The sequence below is a fragment of the Stegostoma tigrinum genome, chromosome 10 (assembly GCF_030684315.1).
Source record: "Stegostoma tigrinum isolate sSteTig4 chromosome 10, sSteTig4.hap1, whole genome shotgun sequence".
In the NCBI taxonomy this organism is placed as follows: Eukaryota; Metazoa; Chordata; class Chondrichthyes; order Orectolobiformes; family Stegostomatidae; genus Stegostoma; species Stegostoma tigrinum.
In genome coordinates this window covers 1,813,465-1,826,315 of record NC_081363.1, presented here as the reverse complement: position 1 = coordinate 1,826,315, position 12,851 = coordinate 1,813,465, and positions in this window count along the sequence as shown.

Below are 12,851 nucleotides of genomic sequence, written 5' to 3'. Positions count from 1 at the left end.
AGTCACTCCAAGGTAAGGCTTCTACAGTAAATGGTAAGGTCCTGAGGAGTGTTGTGGAACAGAGAGACAAAGAACAAAGAACAAAGAAAATTACAGCACAGGAACAGGCCCTTCGGCCCTCCAAGCCTGCGCCCATCGAGATCCTCTGTCTAACCTGTCATCTATTTTCTAAGGGTCTGAGTCCATTTGCTCCCTGCACATCCATGTACCTGTCCAAATATATCTTAAAAAACGCTAACGTGTCTGCATCTACCACCTCCGCTGGCAACGCGCTCCAGGCACCCACCACCCTCTGTGTAAAGAACCTGCCACGCATATCTCCCTTAAACTCTCCTCCTCTCACTTTGAACTCATGACCCCTAGTAATTGAGTCCCCCACTCTGGGAAAAAGCTTCTTGCTATCCACCCTGTTTATACCCCTCATGATTTTGTAGACCTCAATCGGGTACCCCCTCAATCTCCGTCTTTCTAATGAAACTGATCCTCATCTATTCCAAAGCATCCACATCCTTTTGGTAATGTGGCGGCCAGGACAGTACACAGTAGTCCAAATGTGGCCGAACCAAAGTCCTATACAACTGCAACATGACTCGCCAACTCTTGTACTCAATACCCCGCCCAATGAAGGAACGCATGCCGTCTGCCTTCTTGACCACCCTATTGACCTGCGTTGTCACCTTCAGGGAACAATGGACCTGAACACCCAGATCTCTCTGTTCATCAATTTTCCCCGGGACTTTTCCATTTACTGTATAGTTTGCCCTTGAATTTGATCTTCCAAAATGCATCACCTCGCACTTGCCCGGATTGAACTCCATCTGCCATTTATCTGCCCAACTCTGGACTGAGGAGTACAAGTACATAGTTCATTGAAAGCAGCATCACAGGTAGGCAAGATAGTGAAAAAGGTATGTAGCATTCTGGCCTTCATCGGTCGAAGCATTGAGTATAGGAGCTGGGACGTTATGTTATAGATGTATAAGTTGTTGGTGAGGCCACAGGAGTGTTGTGTACAGTTTTGGTCACCCTGTTATAGGAAAAACATAGTTAAACTGGAAAGTGTGCAAAGAAGATTTATGAGGATGTTGCCAGGACTAGTAGACTGGAGTTATAGGGAGAGGTTGGCCAGGATAGGACTTTATTCCTCGGAACATAGGAGAATGAGGGGTGACCTTATTGAGGTGTATAAATTCAAGAGGGGCATAGTTTGGATGAATGAATATAGTCTTTTTCCCAGGGATTTGGAATTGAAAACTGGAGGGCATAGGTTTAAGGTGAGAGGGGAAGAATTTAAGAAGGACCTGCGGGACAACTTCTTCCCGCAGAGCATGGTGTGTACATGGAACGGGCTGCTGGAGAAAGTGGTTGAGGCTGGTACAATAACAACATTTAATTAACATTTGGACAGGTACATGGATGGGGAAGGGTTTGGAGGGATGTGGACCAAATGAGGGCAATTGGAACCAGCTGAGTGGGCTCCATGGTCAGCATGGATCAGTTTGGGCTGAAGGGCCTGATTACTCTCTGACTATGACCCCAGAGGCCGTTGCTAGGCAATAAACAGGACAGAACCCAGTCTTCCAGTCTGTTTGTCCTGCAAATTAACAACTAAATACCATCTTTTATCCCAACTTCTAGTTTTCCCCACTCAGCTTCTCCAAAACAGTAGATTTGTTTCCAATAAATCACATGATAAAGCCTTTCCAAACCAGGAATGTCTAGTCAGTTCCATCTTCCAGTTTCTCTGTCCATAAAGATGTGTGCATTCTGTTTCTCATGCAGTTATCATGGACTGCCCCTTGATTTGAGGATAGTGTTGACTCAGGATCATAAGTTTCTGCCGCAGTTTCTCACTTTTTCATTATTCGTTAACGGGATGAGGGTGTCGCTGGCCAGGCAGCATTTATTGTCCATCCCTAATTGCCCAGAGGGCAGTTCAGAGTCAATCACATCGCTGTGGGCCTGGAGTCACATGTAGGCCCGACCAGTCAAGGCTGGCAGTTTCCTTCCCTGAAGAACATTAGTGAACCAGATGGGTTTTTCCAACAATTGACAATGGATTCACTGTCATCATTAGATTCTTAATTGCAGATATTTATTGAATTCAATTAATGCCATAGTGGGATTCAAACCTGGGTCTCCAGAACATTACCTGAGTCTCTGGGCTAACAGTCCAGTAATAATACCACTTGGCTCTAGCCTACCCACTGATATTGCTCATTGTCAACCTGCAGATCTTTGTCCACTTGGGAAAGGATATCCCCTGAGCTCATGGGTTCTGGAAATAAGGGATTTGTTTCCATTTCTTTCCCACACCGCTGCCTGTTTGTTTCACCATTCATCTGATGGGCCACAAAGTGTGACATTGCTTGCTGGTCAAGTTGCTCCCAATCTGCTCTGAGTCGTTAATGTTAACACTGCTGTGCTTTAAGGAGAGTGCTTCTATCTCTGCAGCATTCCCTTTGTCCTTCTCTGGAACACTGGCCTTTCGAGAAATGTCCCGGAGCTGCTTGGTGAGATCCTGGCTGCCATCAAGACACAGGGTCCTGACCCTTGAAGATGATTTTGGGAGAAGTTGGCAGGAATGTGCGTGAATCTGACTTTGAGAAGGTCACCAACATGTTTGACAGTTCTTTCACTGAAACCCGAAGAGGCAGTGAAGGAATCACTGATGGAATTTCTCCTGTTCACCCAGGAGCTCCAGATCTGCATGTTGTGGTCTCACTGCAGTTCCAGAGTGTGGTGCTGACACCTACAATCCCTGTCCGACCTGTACAGGGCTATGTTGTTAAGCCCTGGGCGCTGTTGGTTATTGGAGTGTGAACTGCTGTCACTGGCTGAGCCTGGGCTCTCCTTGTTAACGTTGGCCTGGGAGAGAACCTGCAGCTCTTGCTGGGATAGGACTGATCCAATATGAGGAAGGTAAAAGGTTCGATATATTCTGAAGTGTCTTGCTCAGCAGGTGGGAGCAGGACCATGTGGTAGAATAATACTCGGATTGACCATTTCCACTGTTAGCAGACATAAAACATCAGCAGGGCGGTCATGCACAGCAAGATCCAACAATATCGAGGTTCTCCTGAACTGTGACAAATCTTAGCTCAGGCTTTTGTCCAATTTTGGGTTGAGCTTCTTAGGTGGGAGCTAAAGGTTTTGGGGACAATGCAGAGATTTACCACATCAGCTCGAGGCACTTCTCCCTGGTCCAGCCTCAGCATCCCTGCCCCCTCACTCCCCCTTCACCCATGTTCCCCCAGTCCTCGCTGCTTCTTTACATTCCCACACCAATCTTCTGCCCTCCCTGAAACATTCCCTTCTCCTTTCACCGATCTGATCTCTTGCTGCGCCCCTGCATTCTGATTGGAAATGATGTTAATGATGTTATTTTCCCTCAGTAATAGTCACCTCTCCCACACTGTCACAGCCACACAGCAAGGTCCCTGTATCTCTTGTGATTCCTCAGTTCAGATTGGAACCCAGGCAATCATCTTCACTCAGCCCCCTCTGTATTCGGGAACGTAGGACCTATGAAGCCATTCTGGCCATTGAGTCTGCTTTGCTATTGAGTCATGGCTGATATGTTTCTCAACCCCAATCTCCTGCCTCTTCCCTGTAACCTTTCATCCCCTCACTGATGAAGAACCTATTTATCTCTGTTTTAAATACACTCGGAGCCTTGGTCTCCATGGCCCTCTGTGGCAATGAGCTCCACAGGTATATCACCCTCTGGATGAAGAAATTTCTCCTCATCTCATTTCTAAAGGGTTGACCCTTCACCCTGAGTCTGTGCCCTTGGGTCCCAGTCTCTCCCACTGGTGGAAATATCTTCTCCACATCCACTCTATCCAAGTCTCTCAGTATTCTACGAGGCTCAATCAGATTCCTCCCTCATCCTTCGAAACTTTATCAAGTACAAACCAGAGCGCCCAATCATTCCTCATCTGACAAGCCCTTCGTGCCTGGGATCATTCTTGTAAACCTCCTCTGGATCCCCTCCAACACCAGCACTTCCTTTCTTAGATACGGGGCCCAAAGCCACTTACTATTATGGTCTGACCAGAGCCTTGCACAGCATCAGCAGCACATCTCAGCTCGAGTACTATAGCTCCCTTGAAATGAATGCCAACATTACATATATCTCCCTAACTGTAACTGAACCTGCCTGTTAGCCTTAACCTTGTCAGATATGTTAGGGATATTTAAGCGACTCTTGGATAGGCACATGGATGGTAGTAAAATGTAAGGTATGTAGGGTAGATTGATCTTAGAGTAGGATGCTAGGTTGGCACAACATTTGGGCCAAAGGGCCTGTACTGTGCTCTACTGTTCTATGTTCTGTGTTTAAGAGAATCCTGAATTAAGAGTCCCAAGTCCCTTTGTGCTTCAGATTTCTGAAGACTTTCACCATTCAGCAAATAGTCCACACCTCTGTGCTTCCAACCAAAGAGCACAATCACACACTTTCCTCCATTGTATTCCATCTGCCACTTCTTTTCTCCACTCTGCCAGCCTGTCCAAGCCCTTCTGCAGCCTTCCTACTTCCTCAACACTACTTGTCCCTTCACTTGTCTTTGTCTCATCTGCAAACTGAGCCAGAATGCCCCCAGCTCCTGCATAATGTGAACAGTTGTCCCAACACTAACTCTTGTGGAACTCTACTAGTCACCAGCTGCCATCCTGAGAAAGACCCCTTTTATCCCCACTCTCTACCTTCTGCCAATCAGCCAATCCTCTATCCATGCCAGTACCTTGCTCCTAACACCATGGGCTCTTATTTAACAGCTTCCTGAAGAGTACCTTTCCAGAGGCCTTCTGGAAATCCAAATGGATCACATCCACTGGCTGTCCTTTGTCTAACTTGCTCATTACCTCTTCAAACAATTCTAACAGATTTGTCAGGCATGACCTCCCCTTGATGAAGCATTGCTGACTCCACACTATCTATTTTAACCATGCACTTCCAATTACTCCACAATCACATCCTGAATAATGGGCATTAGGGTGGACAAGTCCCCAGATCCGGATGGGATCTATCCCATGTTACTGAGGATGGGTGAGGTCCCAGAGGACTGGAGAATTGCTAATGTTGTCCCCTTGTTTAAAAAAGGTAGCAATGATAATCCAGGTAATTATCGACCGGTGAGCCTGACGTCAGTGGTAGGGAAGCTACTGCAGAAGATACTGAGGGATAGGATCTATTCCCATGTGGAAGAAAATGGGCTTATCAGTGATAGGCAACATGGTTTTGTGCAGGGAAGGTCATGTCTTACCAACTTAATAGAATTCTTCGAGGATGTGACAAAGTAGATTGATGAGGGAAAGGCTGTAGATGTCATATACGTGGACTTCAGTAAGGCGTTTGATAAGGTTCCCCATGGCAGGCTGATGGAGAAAGTGAAGTCACATGGGGTCCAGGGTGTGCTAGCTAGATGGATAAAAAACTGGCTGGGCAACAGGAGACAGAGGGTAGTAGTAGAAGGGAGTTTCTCAAATTGGAGACCTGTGACCAGTGGTGTTCCACAGGGATAATGGGAACTGCAGATCCTGGAGAATCCGAGATACCAAAGTGTGGAGTTGGATAAAGGGTCTAGGTCCGAAACGCCAGTTCTTGTGCTCCTGAGATGCTGCTTGACCTACTGTGTTCATCCAGCTCCACACTTTGGTGTTCATCAGGGATCTGTGCTGGGACCACTGTTGTTTGTGATATATGTAAATGATCTGGAGGAAGGTGTCGGTGGTCTGATCAGCAAGTTTGCAGATGACACTAAGATTGGTGGAGTAGCTGATAGTGAAGGGGACTGTCAGAGATTACAGCAGAATATAGATAGACTGGAGAGTTGGGCAGATAAATGGCAGATGGAGTTCAATCCGGGCAAATGCGAGGTGATGCATTTTGGAAGATCAAATTCAAGGGCGAACTATACAGTAAATGGAAAAGTCCTGGGGAAAATTGATGAACAGAGATCTGGGTGTTCAGGTCTATTGTCCCCTGAAGGTGGCAATGCAGGATTCTTTGGCGAGGGTGCAGAGGAGGTTCACCAGGATGATGCCTGGTATGGAGGGTGCTAGCTATGAAGAAAGGTTGAGTAGATTAGGATTATTTTCATTAGAAAGACAGAGATTGAGGGGTGACCTGATTGAGGTCTACAAAATCATGAGGGGTATAGACAGGGTGGATAGCAAGAAGCTTTTTCCCAGACTGGGGGACTCAATTACTAGGGGTCATGAGTTCAAAGTGAGAGGAGGAAAGTTTAAGGGAGATATGCGTGGAAAGTTCTTTGCACAGAGGTTGGTGGGTGCCTGGAACACGTTGCCAGCGGAGGTGGTAGATGCAGACATGTTAGCGTCTTTTAAGATATATGTGGACAGGTACATGGATGGGCGGGGAGCAAATGGACACAGACCCTTAGAAAATAGATGACAGGTTAGACAGAGGATCTGGATCAGCACAGGCTTGGAGGGCCGAAGGGCCTGTTCCTGTGCTGTAATTTTCTTTGTTCTTTGTTGATGAGGGCAGGACAGATGATGGAGACAATATTGATTTCAGTAAGGCCTTTGATAAGGTTCCACATTGTAGGCTGCTCTGGAAGGTTAGATTGCACAGAATCCAGAGAAGCTGGCAAATTGGATACACAACTGGCTTGATGGTAGGAAGCAGGGGTAGTAGTGGGAGGATACTTGTTGGACTGGAGGCCTGTGACTAGTGGTGTGCCTCAGGGGTCAGTGCTGGGCCCACTGCTGTTTGGTATCTATATTAATTATTTGGATGAGAATGTACGAGGCATGATTAGTAAGTTTGCGGGTGACAATAAAATTGGTGGTATTGCAGACAGTGAGGAAGGTGACCAGAAATTGCAGCAGAATCTTGATCACCTGGGGAAGTCGGCCGAGAAATGGCAAATGGAGCTTAATATAGATGAGTGTGAGGTGTTGCATTTTGGAAAGTCAGATCAAGATAGGATTTTCTTGGTGAATGGTAGGGCCTTAAGGGCTGTAGTAGAACAGAGGAACCTTGGAGTTCAGGTTTCAAGATAACAAAGTGTGAGGCTGGATGAACACAGCAGGCTCAGCAGCATCTCAGGAGCACAAAAGTTGACATTTCGGGCCTAGACCCTTCATCAGAGAGGGGGATGGGGTGAGGGTTCTGGAATAAATAGGGAGAGAGGGGGAGGCGGACCGAAGGTGGAGAGAAAAGAAGAAAGGTGGAGAGGACAGTATAGGTGGGGAGGTAGGGAGGGAGTAGGTCAGCCCAGGGAAGATGGACAGGTCAAGGAGGTGGGATGAGGTGGTAGGTAGGAAATGGAGGTGCAACTTGAGGTGGGAGGAAGGGATGGGAGAGCAGTGGGGGGAGGGGTCGAGCTGGGCTGGTTTTGAAGCTTCAAAATCTCCCCTTCCCTCACTCCATCCCAAACCGACCCAGCCTGTCTCTGCTTCCCTAACCTGTTCTTCCTCTCACCATCCCTTCCTCCCATCTCAAGCCGCACCTCCATCTCCTACCTACTAACCTCATCCCGCCTCCTTGACCTGTCCGTCTTCTCTGGACTGACCTATCCCCTCCCTACCTCCCCACCTATACACTCCTCTCCACCTATCTTCTTTTCTCTCCATCTTCGGTCCGCCTCCCCCTCTCTCCCTATTTATTCCAGAACCCTCTCCCCATCCCCCTCTCTGATGAAGGGTCTAGGCCCGAAATGTCAGCTTTTGTGCTCCTGAGATGCTGCTTGGCCTGCTGTGTTCATCCAGCCTCACACTTTGTTATCTTGGATTCTCCAGCATCTGCAGTTCCCATTATCACGAGGAGAAGCCACTTTGGATTTGGTACTTGGCAATGAGTTAGAGTGTTAGACCTGTTGGTAGCAGAACATTTTGGCGGCAGCGATCATAACTGTTTCTTTCACGATTATCATCGATAAGGTTAGGTACATACAGCATGGTAAAGTTTCTAATTGGGGGAAGGGTAATTACAATTCAGTCAGGCAAGAAGTGGGTAACATAAATTGGGAACAGTTCTGTCAGGGAAGAACACTATTGAAATGTGGAGATTGTATAAGAAATGCATACTCCATGTGCTCGATATGTTTGTCCATAGCAGGCAGGGTAGATGTGGTCAACTGAGGGAGCCATTGTTATGAAGTGAGGTCGAACGACTGGTTAAGAGGAAGAAGGAGGCTTATGTAAGGTTTGGGAGACAAGGAACAGAAAAGGCTCTAGACAGATACAAATTAACCAGGAAGGTGCTGAAAAAAGGGCTTAGGAGAGCGAGAAGGGGGCATGAGAAAACCTTGGTGGATAAGATCAAGGAAATCTCCAAGGCTTTTTACACATATGTGAGGAATAAGAGAATGACCAGAGAAAGGGTAGGACCGATCAAGGATTGTAAAGGGAATTTGTGCACAGAGCTTAGAGAAATAGGAGAGGTCCTTAATGAAAACTTTTCTTCAGTATTCACAACTGAGAGGGACCTAGTTGTAGAGGAAGACAGCGTGAAACAGGCTGGTAGGCTAAAGGAGGTTGATGTTAATAAGGAAGGTGTGTTAGGAATTCTGAAGAAGTTGAAAATAGATAAGTCCCCCGGGCCTGATGGGATTTATCCAAGGATTCCATGGGAAGCGAGGGAGGAGATCGCAGGGAATTTGGCGATAATCTTTTCGTCCTCACTGCCCATGGGTATAGTGCTGGAAGATTGGAGAGAGGCAAAAGTCATTCCCTCGTTCAAAACAGGGAATCGGGATAACACCAGAAATCACAGCCCAGTTAGTCTTAGGTTCGTGGTGGGCAAATTATTGGAAAGGGCTCTGAGAGACAGGATTTATGATCACTTGGAAAGGCACAGTTTGATTCATGATAGTCAGCATGGATTTGTGAGGGTTGATCATGCCTCATAAACCTTACAGAATTCTTTGAAGAGGTGACCAAACACATGGATGAAAGTGGAGCAGTGGATGTGGTGTATATGGATTTAAGTAAGGCATTTGATAAGGTTCCCCATGGCAGGCTCATGCAGAAGATAAGGAGGCATGGGATGAGGGAAATGTGGCAGATTTGGTTCAGAATTAGCCGACCCTTAGAAGACAAAGGGTGGTAGCGGACTGAAAATATTAAACATGGTGCTCAGTTACAAGTGGTGTACCACAAGGATCTGTTCTGTGTCCTCTTCTATTTGTGATTTTTGTAAATGATTTGGATGAGGGAGTGGAAGGGTGGATTAGCAAGTTCATGGATGATACGAAGGTGGGTCACGTTGTGGACAGTGTGGATAGCTGTTCTGGGTTACAAAGGGACATTGATAGGATGCAGAGTTGGGCTGAGAAGTGGCAGATGGAGTTTAACCCTGAAAAGTGTGAGGTGATTCATTTTGCAAGAGCAAATCTGAAAGCTGAATACAGAGTTAACGGAAAGATTCTTGGCAGTGTGGAGGAGCAGAGAGATCTTGGGGTTCATGTCCACAGTTCCTCGATAGCTGCCACCCAGGTGGATAGAGTTGTTAAGAAGGCGTATGGTGTGTTAGCTTTCACTAATAGAGAGATTGAATTCAAGAGCTGTGAAGGTATGCTCCAGCTGTACAAAAGCCTGGTTCGGCCACATCTGGAGTATTGTGTCCAGTTCTGCTCGCCTCATTACAGGAAAGATGTGGAAGCATTGGAAAAGGTGCAGAGGAGATTTACCAGGATGTTGCCTGGAATGGAGAGAAGGTCTTACGCGGAAAGGTTGAGAGAGCTAGGGCTTTTCTTTTTAGAACGATGAAGGAGGAGAGGTGACTTGACAGAAGTGTACAAAATGATCAGAGGGATAGATAGAGTGGACAGACAGAGACTTGTTCCTACTATCCCTGTGTCTGATTGCTGTCCTGCCATCCTTTTGCTTTTTTGCCCCCGTCTCTAATCCTATTTTCCCTCTTTCCTTTTCAATCTTTATCTCAGTCATCGCTCTTTTGTTTATTCTGCTCTTTGTCCCTCTCCTTTAATGCCTGTTACCTTCCCTCTCTCCCTCCATCTCTTCTTTCTCTGTTAACCAGCTGTCACTTTGTTAGATTCTATTATTTTCATGGTGATAGACGGGCTACATCAGTGAGCTGTCATCACTTCATCCCAGAGACCTGGGTGACAAATTGGAGCTGGCAGTGATTTTAATGAATGAGGTACAGTAGCTGGAGCTGCCCAGGGAGATAGGCTGTGTCACCATTCCCGGGAAGGACACAAACTTTTCACACACGTAGTGAAGAACCAGCACCAACGGCCCCATGGCCTGCCATGATGGGCAGCCCACTGCTCGACTCTTGAAGGGAAGGTGGAAACTGTTAGTGATCAATAGATAGACACAGCGAGGAGGGGAGTGAGTATGTGAGTGTGAGTGGGTTTGTGAGGGAGTGAGTGTGTGAGGAAGAGTGGGTTTATGAGGGAGTGAGTGTATGAGGGAGTGTGGGATTATGAGGGAGTGAGTGAGAGCGAGTTTGTGAGGGAGTGAGTGCGTGAGGGAGTGTGGGTTTATGAGGGAGTGAGTGAGAGTGTGTTTGTGAGGGAGTGAGTGCGTGAGGGAGTGTTGGTTTATGATGGAGTGAGTGTGTGAGGAAGAGTGGGTTTATGAGGGAGTGAGTGTGTGAGTGAGTGGGTTTGTGAGTGTGTGAGTGAGAGTGGGTTTATGAGGGAGTGAGTGTGTGAGGGAGAGTGGGTTTGTGAGGGAGTGAGTGTATGAGGGACAGTGGGTTTATTAGGGAGTGAGTGTGTGAGGGACAGTGGGTTTATTAGGGAGTGAGTGTGTGATTGAGAGTGAGTTTGTAAGGGAGTGAGTGTGTGAGGTAGAGTGGGTTTATTAGGGAGTGAGTGTGTGAGTGAGAGTGAGTTTGTGAGGGAGTGAGTGTGTGAGTGAGAGTGGGTTTATGAGGGAGTGTGTGTGTGAGAGTGGGTTTATGAGGGAGTGAGTGTGTGAGGGAGAGTGGGTTTGTGTGGGAGTGAGTGTGAGAGTGAGAGTGGGTTTGTGAGGGAGTGAGTGTGTGAGGGAGAGTGGGTTTATGAGGGAGTGAGTGTGTGAGTGAGAGTGGGATTGTAATGGAGTGAGTGTGTGAGTGAGAGTGGGATTGTAAGGGAGTGTGTGTGTGAGGGAGAGTGGGTTTATGAGGGAATGAGTGTGTGATCTAGAGTGGGTTTGTGAGGGAGTGAGTGTGTGAGTGAGTGTGGGATTGTAATGGAGTGAGTGTGTGAGTGAGAGTGGGATTGTAAGGGAGTGTGTGTGTGAGGGAGAGTGGGTTTATGAGGGAATGAGTGTGTGATCTAGAGTGGGTTTGTGAGGGAGTGAGTGTGTGAGTGAGTGTGGGATTGTAATGGAGTGAGTGTGTGAGTGAGAGTGAGTTTGTGAGGGAGTGAGTGTGTGAGGGAGAGTGGGTTTATGAGGAGGTGAGTGTGTGAGGGAGAGTGGGATTGTAATGGAGTGAGTGTGTGAGTGAGAGTGTGTTTATGAGAGAGTGAGTGTGTGAGGGAGAGTGGGTTTATGAGGGAGTGAGTGTGAGTGAGAGTGGGATTGTAATGGAGTGAGTGTGTGAGTGAGAGTGAATTTGTGAGGGAGTGTGTGTGTGAGGGAGTGTGTGTTTGTGAGGGAGTGAGTGAGAGTGGTTTTTTAAGGGATGAGTGAGTGACCGGGCATTGTGTCACTCACTGCGTCACCATTTCTTCCCCATCCCTAGTTGCCCCTGGAGAAGGTTGGCGTGAGCTGCCTCCTTAACCTGCTGCAGTCCTCCTGCTGTGGGTTGACCCACAATGTTCCTCGCGAATAAGTCAGGGTGTTGAGTGGCCGGGAGGGGTACTTGCAGGGGGTGGTGTTCCCATGTACCTGCTGCCCTTGTCCTTCTGGATGGAAGTGGGTCGTGGGTTTGGAACGTGCTGCCTGAGGATCTTTGGGGAGTTTCTGCAGAGCATCTTGTAGATGGTACACACTGCTGCGACTGAGTGTCGGTGGTGGGGGGAGTGGGATGTTTGTGGATGTGATGCCAATCAAGCAGCTGCTTTGTCCTGGATGGTGTCGAACTTCTGGAGCATTATTGGAGCTACCCCTATCCAGGCAAGTGGGGAGTATCCCATCACACTCCTGACTTGTGCCTTGTAGATGGTGGACAGGCTTTGGGGAGTCAGGAAGTGAGTTACTCACTGCAGTATTCCCAGCTTCTGACCTGTTCGTGTAGCCCCAGTGTTAATGCGGTGAGTCCAGTTGAGTTTCTGGTCTATGGTAACCCCCACGATGCTGATGGTGGGACATTCAGTGATGGTAACACTATAGAATGTCAAGGGGAGGGTGTGTGGTTAGATTATCTCATGTTGGTGATGGTCACAGCCTGGCACTTGTGTGATGTGATTGTTACTTGTGAGTGGCAAGCGACCTCTTCATCGCTGACAGCTGGTGCACACCGTGAGAACCACCTTCCTCATCCTGCACAGTCACCCAGTCACAACCTGGCAACAGACTGACCAATCAGCAGTAAGGCTTCACTCCTCTATCCACTTCCAGATAGCCCCCCAGCTGATTGGTAGAACCTCTGATCCCGAGCATGATTGATCAATCTGTTCAGGTAACAATCTGTTCTTCACATAACAGTGAGATTACCTCAGTCGGTGTTCGGATTTATGTGGTTGGTGCAGTTCAGTTTCTGGTTCATGGGAAAGAATAGATATAATATAGTCAGGACACAGAGACACGGCTGCAGGGTGACCAGGGATGGGAACTGAATATCCAGGGGTATGAAGAATTTAGAAAGGGTAGGCAGAAAGGAAATGGCAGTGGAGCTGCATTGTTGTTTATAGAAAAATTAATGCAATAGTGAGGAAAGATATCAGCCCAGGCACAAGAGAATCTGTAGGGGTAGA